This window comes from Jaculus jaculus, chromosome 10 (genome assembly GCF_020740685.1).
Source record: "Jaculus jaculus isolate mJacJac1 chromosome 10, mJacJac1.mat.Y.cur, whole genome shotgun sequence".
Lineage (NCBI taxonomy): Eukaryota > Metazoa > Chordata > Mammalia > Rodentia > Dipodidae > Jaculus > Jaculus jaculus.
In genome coordinates, this window is record NC_059111.1 from 85,653,312 (window position 1) to 85,667,175 (window position 13,864).

The window sequence follows — 13,864 nt, forward strand, 5'->3', positions numbered from 1 at the left end:
TGCAAGAGAGCACTGCCTAGTACTGTGGCAGAGTACCTCCTGTGGTAGAGCAGCAGGCAGGACGACAGATTCACACACCACAGTGCATAGGCAAAATCAACTGGATCCTTAGGAAATTACAAATTTATCTGCACCCCATCTTCGCTCAGACTGAGGATTCTGCTGGTCTAGAAAACATTCACAAACATAGGAAGGAAGCTTATCCTTCTGAAGTTAGGGATGAAGAGAAGTTACATGGCAGCTTGTTAAAAGATGAAATCTTATCATGGCTAAGATTTGGAGAATTAACCTCACTACAAGTGGTCACTGAGCTCCTGGCTTAGCTCTGTCTTGAATTCTCAGAGTCCTGCAACCCAAGCTTGAGAGTCATTCATTGACAGGGTCATACCATTTAGTTCTGGTTGGAGACAAAGGCCATTAAATCAACATTTTTTTTTTTTTTTGAGAGGGTTATCCTGTTTCCCTATTTCTTTCTTTCTTTTTTTTTTTTTTTTTTTGGTTTTTCGAGGTAGGGTCTCACTCTGGTCCAGGCTGACCTGGAATTAACTCTGTCATCTCAGGGTGGCCTTGAACTCATGGCAATCCTCCTACTTCTGCCTCCCAAGTGCTGGGATTAAAGGCGTGCGCCACCACGCCCAGCTAGTTTCCCTATTTCTTATGTAGTTAGTATGAGCTACTGTTATATTAAGGAGAAAATTAATGAGTCTCATTAATATTAATATTCACATGGTAATAGAACTTTAAATTCATTGGTTTCTTTGTATTTTTTTTTCTTTCTCACTTGTTGAGAATTTTGTTCTGTTTCAGCTTACATTTTAACTTTGGATAATTTGTATTCACAAAAGTGACTTATTTTTTGACAGGTTATTTTTCTATTACTTTTAATATTATGCAGTTTTTACATTATTTGTCTTAAACATAGAATGGCTTCTTTAAATCTTTCATATACTGAAAATATTTTATGATTATAAGTAAATTTTTACATAGCTATGTGTTATATGTAAGTGCTCATACAAAGTTATATACCATATAATGGCATATGTTCTATACAGTTTCATCATACAAGTTGATTTCATTGAATATATACCATGTTGTAGCAATTTGATAAAAGTTTAATACATTTTGGAAAAGGGTGGAAGCCAAGGTTAACAAGTATCAAATTAATGAAATACTAAAATGTTAACAAAAACTAAAGCCCTGTAAAATGGGACTCTAGACATTTGTTACAAAGGATCAATTTTCCATTAAATTCTTTAAATTATTTCAATACCTTTTCTGGTCTAATACCAACTGCTTTCTAAGTATTTGCCAGTAGATGGTGCTATTAATCTCTCAGGAAGTGCAGAAGAACTTTACAACAGGAAGAAAATTCATAGGGCTTGAAAAATAATCCTTTAGTGATATAGTCACTTTATTTTTAATTATATATTAAGAAGACAGTATTCTATGTATTTATCAGAAAGGGTGTTAAAAGTATAATGTTTTCGCATTTTTTTTGTTCTTCCCTTTCAAGTCACAAGAATAACTTGAGTATAAAATGTGCTCCTGAGTAGATATTTAAATTAAAGCTGTACTTATGAATTTACAGTAGTTTTAAAGTTGTAGACTGCCACCCCCCACATGAGAGAGAGAGAGAATTATTTTTTGTTCTGAGACTGACAAAATTAGAACCCAAGAAATTCAAAGCCAAAATTTAACATGGGATTAACTTCAAAAGTAAGTTTTACATTTATAGTTATTAACATTTAAGACAGGTGTCACAGAAATTGAGTTCAGGAGCATGTTTACATTACATTTAATTTAGTAGAAGACCCAGTCACCCATCATGAGTTCTTTAGGTGAACAATGATTCCTCCAACCATGTCTTTCCTTTGATTTGTTGTACTATGTTTTTTGAAAGGCAGATAATTTATTATAAGGCAAATGTCTCAATGTGTGCTAATAATGGGATTTTTTGTTCAGCATGAGAAAAAAAAATGAACATAAGTAAGCCCCTTTGATTCTGTTTTGCTTCTGGCTCCAAAATATTCTAATGAGTAGCAGCAGGAGCTCAGCAACCACTAAGAAGTTTTTTAAACATGACAATAATTTCATCTAATAAGTAGACAGACCAGAGAATTCAGCCAAAGTTCCATTGAGATATCTGTCCACTATTACCTTCCTAATGCTTATGAATCACAGTGAAACCAATTGTGTGCCTTAGGATAATGCATGAGGGAAAGGTTCAGGTTCTGTCTGAGAAAAAGAAGCATACACATGATAGGAAACTTTACTAAAGTGCAGAAATATCATTGGTGAACATTTCATTTTGTTATGATCTCTGTAGTGGCCTCTCAACTATGTAAAAACATATATAGTTCATGGATGGTTCATTACTTATAATAGTTAGCTAGTTACCTATTACATTTTGTGACTTCCTCCTACATGCAAAATGGCCCCAAAGAATTCAGAATTGAAGGGTGCATTAAAAAATAGAGCACTGTTTTTGGAAATAAAAATTTAATTAGGGAAGTGAAATAAACATATTCAGGTGGACAGTGCCATCGAATTTCACATGTTTTAGCAAAAGTGATACAATATAAAATGACTACGGTATTTATTAGTACCTGTTGTATGTCTGGTCAATACTTCTGTGAGAACTTCAGAAAACAACAAAAAAAATTATAATCTGGATCATCTTGAGTTGTTGGCATACTAGATTGACAACTTGAGGCCCAGTCAATAGGAATGGAAGGGTTTGGGAAGAGGGGAGGAGGAGGTTGGGAGGAAATAAACACAAAACTATACCCCAAATTAACTGATACCATAGAAACCTTTCTCCTTGAAGGCAGACTAAAAGATACAACCCTCAACAAGAGTATAGGAGGAGCACCCAAAAGGAAGGGCCCTGGAAAGGTTGGGATGAAGCCTAACCTTAAAATATTTGGGGGGGGGGGGCTTCTGGTTAAGATGGCATCTGCCTAACATATCACTCAACCATTGGGATCTCATGAAGCTGTAAAGTTTCTTCACAGACAAACATACAATAACCAGAGCCAATAGATTACTCACAGAATGGGAGAAAATTTTTGCTAGTTATACAACTGACAGAGGCCTAATTTCTAGAGTCCACAAAGAACTCAAAAACCTAAACAATAAAAAGTCAAATGACCCGCTCACAAATTGGGGCAGAGGTTCTCAGAGGAAGAAATACAAATGGCAAACACACACTTAAGAAAATGTTCATCACCCCTAATCATCAGGGAAATGCAAATTAAAGCAACTATGAGATTCCACCTTACCCCATTAAGGATAGAAAACATTAAAAAGTCAAATGAAAACAAATGCTGGCAAGGTTGTGGAGTAATAGAAGCCCTCATTCACTGTTGGTGGGAATGTAAGATGGGACAACCAATATGGAAAGCAATATGGTGACCCCTAAAAAGGTTGACTATAGAGTTACCAACAGACCCAGTTATTCCCTTACTGGGCATGTGGCAGTTTGAATAGAATAGATGCCCCCAATATATTCAGTTGTTTGTTTGTAGTTTGCATCTTCTGGCTACCTAGCTGGAGGCAATGTCACTGGGTGGATCTTAAGTTGTGGTGATGGGTTTCTGATTTCAATCTAAAGATATGCAAAGTGTGCCTAGCTGGAGTTCCTGAAGTGTGCTGTGGCTTTTGAACTTTAGGCTTATGCTTCTCTTTGTCTGCTTGGGCCTGTGAAGGCAGGCCAGCTTCTTCTGCCATTATGGAACTTCCCCTGGATCTGTAAGCTTCAATAAATCCCTTCTTCCATAACTGTGCCTGGTCTGAAAGTTCATCTCAGTGAACTGAAGCTGTCTGCTACAGAAATTGGTACCAGGAGTGGGGTGAGATGTACCTGGCCATGTGGATGTTGATCTTTTGGAACCTTTGTTTTGGAGGAATAGGCATGGACTTGGTGCTTGCAGCTGAAGATGTCTTCTGGAGTTGTAAGCCAAGTTTTATGGACTATTCTGATGAGAATCTGAGAATGCTAAGTGCAGACAGCATTGAACTTTGAGGCTTGGCTTATGAGCTAAGGGGAGGGAAAGACTGCAGAGGGCTTTGTTGGAACTATGGCTACTGGCATAAGGGCTGGCTGCGTCCTGCTGCCCAGGCCGAGAGAGTTTGATCAAGGTTAAATTTGTAATGGACTGATGTGCTTGGCTAGAGATATTGGACCGAGAGACTTAAGATTTTAAACTGGAAAACTTTAAGCAAGTTAAATTTACTGGCACAGAGACTGGCTTTAGGTTACTAAAACTGCTATTATCAAACACATTAGCAATCTTAAAGGACCATGGAAAGGATGCCTGAGGAAAGACTATCATAGAAATGCAAACACTTTTGGAAAGAGTTGATTGGAGAAGTAACCTGCTTTTCAAGGCTATGATTTGTTTCATCCCTGAATTAAGAATATGGCTGTGTCCTACACACCTGGTATTGGTTTCAGGAGCATGAAAAATGCAAGGAGTGGTCGTGAATTGCACATGCTTCCAGGAGCTGCTGCTGAGATGTGGCATGAGGTAGGGCCTGATTCCCTGATAGGCTGAAAGAGCCTTTGGAAAATGTGAGGAGTGGTCATGAATTGAACAGGGTTCCAGGAGCTGCTGCAGAGATGCAGCATGAGGCAGGGCATGATGCCCTGATAGGCTGAAAGAGCCTTTGGAAGATGGACTGTGGTTGGCATGAAGACCTCAAGATATTTTGGATATACCAGGACTGTGCAAGGGCTACCATGGAGTGCACTGTTGGCCTGAGATGGAAGTGTTCCCCTGCTACTCTGCCCAGTTGGAGGGGCGGAATTGGAAAATCTGGAGACTGTCAGTCCCTGGTTATGTTGAACTTGAATGGCAGAAGTTTGATGTTTGTTTGATGGTGGTTGAATTTGCATTGTTTTAGTCTCTCCTTGCTGTGCCTTATACCAGTTAAAAATGTTTACTTTGTGCCTTTATATGTTAGAAATGTTTAACTTGTTTGATTTTACAAGTCTTAATATCCTAAATTGGTCAAGACTGTGGGGACCTTTAAAATTGAACTGCGTACAATTTACAATGTGTGGTGATTATAAATGTATTAGGGGCCAGGGGCAGAATGTGGTGGTTGAAATGAATAGGTGTCCCCCAATATATTCAGTTGTTTGTTTGTAGTTTGCATCTTCTGGTTACCTAGCTGGAGGCAATGTCACTGGGTGGATCTTAAGTTGTGGTGATGGGTTTCTGATTTCAATCTAAAGATATGCAAAGTGTGCCTAGCTGGAGTTCCTGAAGTGTGCTGTGGCTTTTGAACTTTAGGCTTGTGCTTCTCTCTGTCTGCTTGGGCCTGTGAAGGCAGGCCAGCTTCTTCTGCCATTATGGAACTTCCCCTGGATCTGTAAGCTCCAATAAATCCCTTCCTCCATAACTGTGCCTGGTCTGAAAGTTCATCTCAGTGAACCTGAAGCTGTCTGCTACAGGGCATTTACCCTAAATGCTCCATGCCTCAGTTCAGATTTGCTCAACTATGTTTATAGCTGCTCAATTCACAATAGCTAAGAGCTGGAATCAATCCAGATGTCCAACATTAGACGAATGGATAACCAAGATGAGGTATATCTACATGATGTAATTCTACACAGCAGTAAGGAAAAATGACGTAATGAAATTTGAAGAAAACTGCTTGAAACTAGAACAGATCATTGTCAGTGAACTCATCCTATCACAGAAAGATAAATGTTGCATGGTCTCACTTATCTATGGCTCCTAACCTGAATTGGCCCAAGATGCTGACATACCTAATAAGCATCTCGAGGACTGGTCAATAGGGAGGGTGGGGCAGGAAGGGAGAGTGGGGGTGAGGGACATAAAACTTGACCCAAATGACAATGGTACAATAAAATTCTACATCCTAAAAGCCAGAATAAATGGTTGAACCTTCATCAGGCCCTTAGAGGGAATACCTGAATCACAGGGCCTTGGAGAGGGTATGATGAAGATTAACCATAATCTTCTCCTGTTTTTTTCTCTCTCCTTCTCCTTGCCTTCTTTATATTACCTATGTTTTTCTTCCTTCTTTTCCTTGGCACTGGCCTGTAACTCCCAGTATCAGCATGCAATTAACAACCACAATGAGCTGTTGATCAGAGAGACCTACAAGTTTTTCCAAAAGTAGACAGGTTTCTGTCAGAGTACTTGATTACTCACTAAGGGTTAGTGGTATGACTCTACTGCTGAAGACACCATGTACCGTTGGTATGGAACATTGTGTGACCTGGCTGGAATCTGGATGAGAGTCAGTCCCTAGACAGTTAGCTTGTCTAGTGCCAGAAGGTGCTACATGAGTGATTTGGGGGAAATCATCAACATCTGTCCAAGCAACCTGTGGTATAAGCTACGCAGCAGCAAACAACCTGACTTGATGCTCACACAAGTGCAACAGTGGCACACAGCCATGGTGGGTAACCAAGCTGCTCTTGATTTATCTAATGGATCTGCTCAGTGGCACATAACCCATAGCTGGATCTGGGAAACAAGTCAGAACTATATCCAAAAAATGAGCCCACTCTCCACTATCAAGCTCCCACCAATCATGGGCTACAAGAGGGCCTACACCTATTAAATTTCTCTAAAATAACAATAGTTATTCCATGTATCTGGTGCTGACTTCACTCTCTGTTGTATAATTTGCTTCTCTTTTTCATATGGATGCAGATCCTGGTGAGAACCACCCCACCATACTTCAACAGGGCCCCAGCTGAAAACAACAGTATTTGGGGAAATGAGCAAGAGTGCTGCTTTCTTGGTGAGCTGGGTACCAGCACAAGGGTGAAGGACATAGAGACAGAGAGCACACAACTCCTACCAAATCAGATATCCAGAGACACAGAGGCTCCCAAGACCTCATCACTGAAGTAGATCTAAAATGAACCGAGCATGTCTCAGGGAAATTTGCATGAGAAGGAGTGGAAAGATTGTTAGAGCCACAAGCTGGGTCATTATGCACAGAGGCATTGCCTCTTACCCATAACTGATGGATAATGTCACAATGCACTATCCATATTCCACAACAAGGAGAGTCCTGTCGATGGGAAGGGTAGGGAAGAGGCTAACGATGTTACCAACTTGACGGTACACATACCATGTACATAACTAATAAAAAAAAAATTAGCCCTGATCTATAACTTCCAGTACCAGAAATTGGTGTTACCTACATTGAATTGTTGATCAGAAAGAGCTAAGTTGTCCTCAAAACAAGACAGGCTTCTGTCAAAGCACTTGATTACCTGTCTGAGATAAAAGGTAAGACTATATTATCAAAAAAGACCTGGCTGAAATCTGGAAGAGAGCAAGTCCCCAGACAGCCTATCTAGTGCTGGAAAATGTTACATGAACTTCTGGGGGAAAGTGGCCAACAAGATGTAAGCAAGCCGGGGTCTAAGCTAATCAGAAGCAACCAGCCTGACAAGAAATACACACCAAATACAATGGTGGCACTCAAACATGGTGGGTAATCAATGGCTTTCTGATTGGCTGAGAGATCTTCTCAGTGGAAAAGAACAAACTGGACTGGGAGCCAGATCTGAATCCTATGGAGACAAAGATTATGCTCTCCAATGTCAAGCTCCCACTAGTCATTGGCTAAAACAGAGAACATAGCCATCAAAATCACCATAAATTGATAACACTTATGCCATTTAACCCTATGTGGATTTACTCTTTATTGGAGAATGCATCTTTTTCAGAAGGTAGAGAGACCCAAAGAGATAAACCATCCCTCACACTTTAGCCAAGACCCTGGTGAAACCAAAGAGGAATTGGGGAGATGAGTAAGAGTGCTACTTCCATGGCGAGTCTGACAATCAATGCCAAGGTGAAGGACACAGATGCTGAGGATACTCAACACATACCAAAGCAGATATCCAGAGGCTCCATCACTGAAGTAAACTTAAAATGCACCCACCGAGGCTCAGGAAATTTTGCAGAAGAGGAGATAGAAAGATTGTAATAGCCACAGGTTGGGATGTCATGCCCAGAGGCATTGCCTCCTGCCAATAAGTGACTGCTGCTCCAGAAACCCAATGGAGAATACCAGCAACTCCACTGAAGAGGACCCCCTATGTATGGGACAGGGAGGAGGGGAAGGAAGGTACCAACACATGATGTAATCATACAAAGTATGTTAATAATAATAATAATAATAATAATGTGAGACATTAGCTTTGTGATAACCTCATTCACTTTTGAGAAAAAAAATTCTCAAACATCCAAATTGAAGTGATTACAATTTGCCTATCCATTATCCAAGTAAACATGGAATTCTTAAAAAAAGGAAAAATAAATAAATATTTGGTCTGAGACAGATAGAAATCATGCTTTTCTTTTAGTTAAGTGAGGAAACAGAGTCCTGTGCCCCGTGAGTAATTGATAAACCTATTAGCTAATTGGTCATGGGGTTTAGACTCAGATACTGAGCTCTCACCATAATTCAAAACAGAACCAAACTCTTTCCTAACACACCTAGTCCCAGCTGAGGTTCTAACCCATTTTGTCTTTTGCCTGTTGTATAATCTTAAGTTGCCTGTCTTTACCCGCTTTAAAAAAATAAAAAACAAAAAAGAAAAGAAATCCCCTGGAAAATTTTTTAGAGTCAGAGTTGAGATTGATTTCTGTGATTCATTTGTCACTGTGAAAAGAGATTAGAGTTGAGAGAAAAGTGACTCGTGTGCTGGCTTGTGTTCACTGTCGCATGACTGGCAGCTTCTAGGGCAGAAAAACATTTTTGTTCTTTTGGGGAGTAAGCAGCAGGAGGACATCTCATTCAGCAAAGCCAATGAAAATTTTAAGTTGGACACCCCCATTACAACAGGATAACTCTATCGATAAGATTCCTTATGTCAGAAAATTTTCAAGAGGATCTTTTTATCCAAACAGGAGTATTCTGTTTTCATAATTCTTTTTTTTTAAATTTTTTTGTTCATTTTTATTTATTTTTATTTGAGAGTGACAGAGAGAGAGGCAGATAGAGAGACAGAGAGAGAATGGGCATGCCAGGGCCTCCAGCCACTGCAAATGAGCTCCAGATGCATGCTCCCCCTTGTGCATCTGGCTTACGTGGGTCCTGGGGAATCGAGCCTTGAACCGGAGCCCTTAGGCTTCACAGGCAAGCGCTTAACCACTAAGCCATCTCTCCAGCCCTTCATAATTCTTTATACTGTTTGCATCTCATGTAACAAGACCCCAAACTTACCTCAGGCATTAGGCCCTTGGACAAAAGAAGTTGCTTCCTGAAGAGTCTGAAAGCAGAGCAGTTAAGTATTTCTTCACCTGATTTAGTCTATTTCTTACAAACTCACTCATCAAATTGGTTATTGCTCAACTGTCTTCAGATTGTGTATGTATATTGAGATATATAGAGAATTGATTACTTTGTCAACTATTAAAATGAATTATCATTATTAGAAAGTATTTTGCCTTATTTTTCATTCATCTAGATTACCAGTTTTATTTATTTATTTATTTATTTATTTATTTATTTATTTATTTATTTATGAGACACAGAGACAGGGAGATAGACATACACATACACACACACAGAGAGAGAGAGGGAGAGAAAGAGAGAGAGAGGGAGACAGAGAGGGCGAGAAAGAGTGTCAGGCCTCCAGCCGCTGCCGACAGACTTCAGATACATATGTCACCTTGTACATTTGGCTTATGTGGTACCTGGGGAATAGAACCTGAGTCATTTGGCTTCTCAGGCAAGTGCATTAACTGCTAAGTCATTTCTCTACACCCTAGATTACCAGTGTTAGTTTTCATCTTCTAGTATGTGGAACTCAAAACAGCTTAGGATAATAATTCATTATTATTCTAAAATCTTCACCCTTAAGGTATTGATGAAACTATCTTTTAATCAACTTATAGTAAACTAAGGTGGAGTTATGAATAAATCTTCCTTGAAAGACAGTCTCACAAAGTAATTTAAACAAACTCTTGGAGTCCAACAAATTGAGACATAAATCATAGTGTAAGCTTTGTTTTGTTTAAGATTAGTTTCTCTTCTTTTTCATATTTATTTATTTTTTATTAAGAGCCTTGTATGGATACATCATGTGTTTGTACCATCTTTTCCATCCTTGTGCCCCACTCAACTAAGGACCCTCCTTAGTAAGATTACTGGTATTCACCATGACATTGTGAGTTATGAGTTGTGAGATCAGCACTGGTTTGTAGATGTGTGTGGGGACTATTACATATTTATATCAGTTTAACATGATACTCAGAAAGAAAGATTCAAATAATAAAATATTATGCTGTCTTTTGTCTTCTACTACTTTAATGAATTTCAACTCTTGGTTCACAATCTATAACCCTCTCCTTTCATCAAAGATGTGATGTGTGTGTTTCTCTGTGTGTGTACATGTGCGTTCATGTGTATATTACGTTGACCAATAATCTATTGCTACAATAATGCTATGCATCAAATTTCTGAAAGCTTTAATGACAAGTAATCAGCACTTCTTTTTTCTTGCATATCCTTGGCTTGTTTCTGTGGTCTCTGTTCAATGGGGAGGCAAAGCCAGTCTCCTTTGCAGTAAAAGGCATTTCTTGTCTACAGTTGGTCATCTGGCTCATCCTCTTTGTCTCTCATCCTACCCATTGACCTTGTCTTTTCCAAGAAAGAATGTAAGCATTTGCAGGGCTATTGAGGCCAAGACCTTGAACTGACACTTCATTGTGTCTTTCATCTTGGTGAGCAAAGGTTCATATTGAGAAGGGGTTTCACTCACTGCACAGTCACAGGGAAAATGTGTGTATGCACAATGTCAGAAAATTGAGGCCATTTCTGTAATTCATTTACCATATGGTTGAGGTATATCATAAAAAGATATTGAATTGGATGTCTTCAGAAATATTAAGAGAAATAGGGAGACCATAGCTCCATTGATACAGAAAATATACCACACATTACTTGACAACAAGTATGTATTCTTAGAAATGTTCATAGACTTCCTCATTTTACAAGTATCATAGAGTGTACTTCTACAAATCTAGAAAGTTTAGACCAATGACTTGACATTGCCTCTTGATACAATCAACGGATGCAATAAATTAGACAGATAAGCCTTCTCCCAGTGCAGCAAGGCACACTGCTTTATCATGACTTTATATCTACTAAGGTGAAGACATGCACTCTAAAGCAATAATAAATATAGGACAATACATACATTAAATACCATAATATTTATTATCATTAGCAAGTATGATACACTGTTGTACTATACATAGTTATGTATGTCACATATATATGAGTAGGTATTTTAGACAGTCTCTCTTTACAGCCCAAGATGTCCTTTACCTCATGACCCTCCTGCCCTGGCACCTAGCAATGACATTATAGGTGTGTGCATGGCTTGAGTTATACATTTTATGTCTACTGTTGCAGCATGTTTGTCTACACCTGCATCACCACAATAATGTCTATTTTAGAAGACAATGAGCTTTTAGAGGAATGATTAATTCATTCATGGCCAAAGAATTAATAAACATCTCAACCTCAATTTGATTCAAACTAGTTAGAATATAGAATTTTCTATGGAGTATTCTTCCCTTTTCTTCCTACTTACTGTGTGTGTCAGTCAAAAACAAGAAGCAAACTGCTTTTAGATAATTCCTACATTGTATTAAATACAAATAAATAATAAGAGAAGCAATGATTTTGAGGCAAAGATGTGTAGAAAACAGATTGCAGGACTGCTTTCCACCCTATACTTCCTAAATCCATGCTCTAATTGGTAGGCCTTCTCCTACAGCAGAATGAACCAATTAACTAAGTTTCCATCCAGCTTCTTGCTGAAATGTCAAGCCAAAAACAGGATTCCTTTAAAGGCCTACAATAATAAATGGAGTCCATTTAGAACAAGACACCCCAGGCTGTATCCCTAATTAGAAGATTGAAATGATTGCTATTTCATAAAATTGTGTCATGCCCTTCCTGTTTTCTTAGTTTCATTAGAGGTTCTGACGTCTAATATCACCTGAGTCACAGAGGCAGGTTTGGAAGGTTGCGTATCACATGGAAGAACTTCCACAGAGAGTGAAGATAATTGGCTTGCAGGCATATGAGCCACATAACAACTGACAGCACAGCTGTTATAAGCACCCTTACAAACTTCAGATCAGCCTGGTTGTGGTAGTTTGAATGGATGCCACCTAATAGATTCAGGAGTTAACGCTTACCAATTAGATCTCCAGCCACCTGGCTGGAGGAGGTGTCACTGTGTGTGGATCCCAGGGTCCAGCCCTAAGGTGTTTTGGGTGACAGATCTGAATTCCAGCCAGTGGTATATGAGTGTCTGAGCTCTCCCTGGGTTCCCTGCTGTTTTGCATGTTTTTAATGTTGCTGGTGGTGGTTGCTTTTCTCTCTGCATGGATCTGTGTGTGTGTGGGGGGGGGGGGAGGTGCAGCTTCTACCGCCAGTATAGAACTTCCCTTGCATCTGCATGTAAGCCTGAAGTAAATCCCTGCCTTCTATAAACTGTGCCTGATTTGGAAGTTCATCCCCGCAGCATGAAGCTGATGATGACACTGGCTTTCTCTGTTTCTTTTACTTTCATTGCTCTCTCCACACTCTCCCCTGGTGCCAGTTTCTCAATGTCTGTCTCAAATCAGTATATGACATTCTTTTCATTTCCTTCTTTACCCCAGTGTTCTTGCCATACTGTCTTGGCCCAGACAAGGCAGAAATAAATTTCTAACACATTTCCTTGTCTTTGTTACCTCCTTTATCTGCAGTCATTGTACTTAGAAAGTCATGACACATGCCACCAGGTATTTTTTTATTTTTATTTTTTTACTTTTACTTATTGTGCAATTGTGTGTGTACACACTAGGGTGTCTTACAGCTACAGATGAATGTTTGTTATGCTTTACATGAGTGACTGGGGAAATGAACCTGGCATGGCAGACTTTGCAAGCAGGTGCCTTTAACCACTGAGTCACCACATCAATCCCTAGTTTCTTTATTTTAACACGACTTTAAGTACTACTATGACTCGATTTCATCTTTCTAGAAAAGTTTCTCAGATTATTAGGTTGTTTGGGGATTTTTTTTTAAAGAAACTTTTTTTTTTAATTTTTATTTATTTATTTGAGAGTGACAGACACAGAGAGAAAGACAGATAGAGGGAGAGAGAGAATGGGCGTGCCAGGGCTTCCAGCCTCTGCAAACAAACTCCAGACGCGTGCACCCCCTTGTGCATCTGGCTAACGTGGGGAACCGAGCCTCGAACCGGGGTCCTTAGGCTTCACAGGCAAGCGCTTAACTGCTAAGCCATCTCTCCAGCCCTGGGGATGTTTTATAGCAGATGTAAAAAACAAAAATCTCTACTTAAGTTCACTCACTTTTTAAAAAACTGGTGAATAGGAAGTAATCTTTAATTTTTTCTTCAAAGTACCAAGGTGCTACTTATATAAACATAAATTAAAAAAAAAAGAAGTGTATTAGGGGAGGGAATTATCATGGTTTATTGTCTGTAATAATAATAATTAAAAAAAGTGTATTTTTTGGTCACAGTTTGGATCCTAAGTACAAAACTGGACTGGTGATACGGGTCCAACATGGCAGCTATCAATCCCTCCTAGCCCACCCTAAATGCATACCACAAGAGAAAACTAGTCATTGCTAACTGAGCCAGAATGTGAACTCTGACACTCTGTGTACATACGCAGACTGTATCAACACTTGAATTGCTCCTCTCTACCGAATTCAACTTCCAGTTTTAGCCACCTGTTGAAGCCAAAAATAACCTTTGGGTTCCACCAGGACGGGTGGTGACAAACAACAAGGTAAAACAAAAGGAAGATATGCAATCAAACAAGGCCTA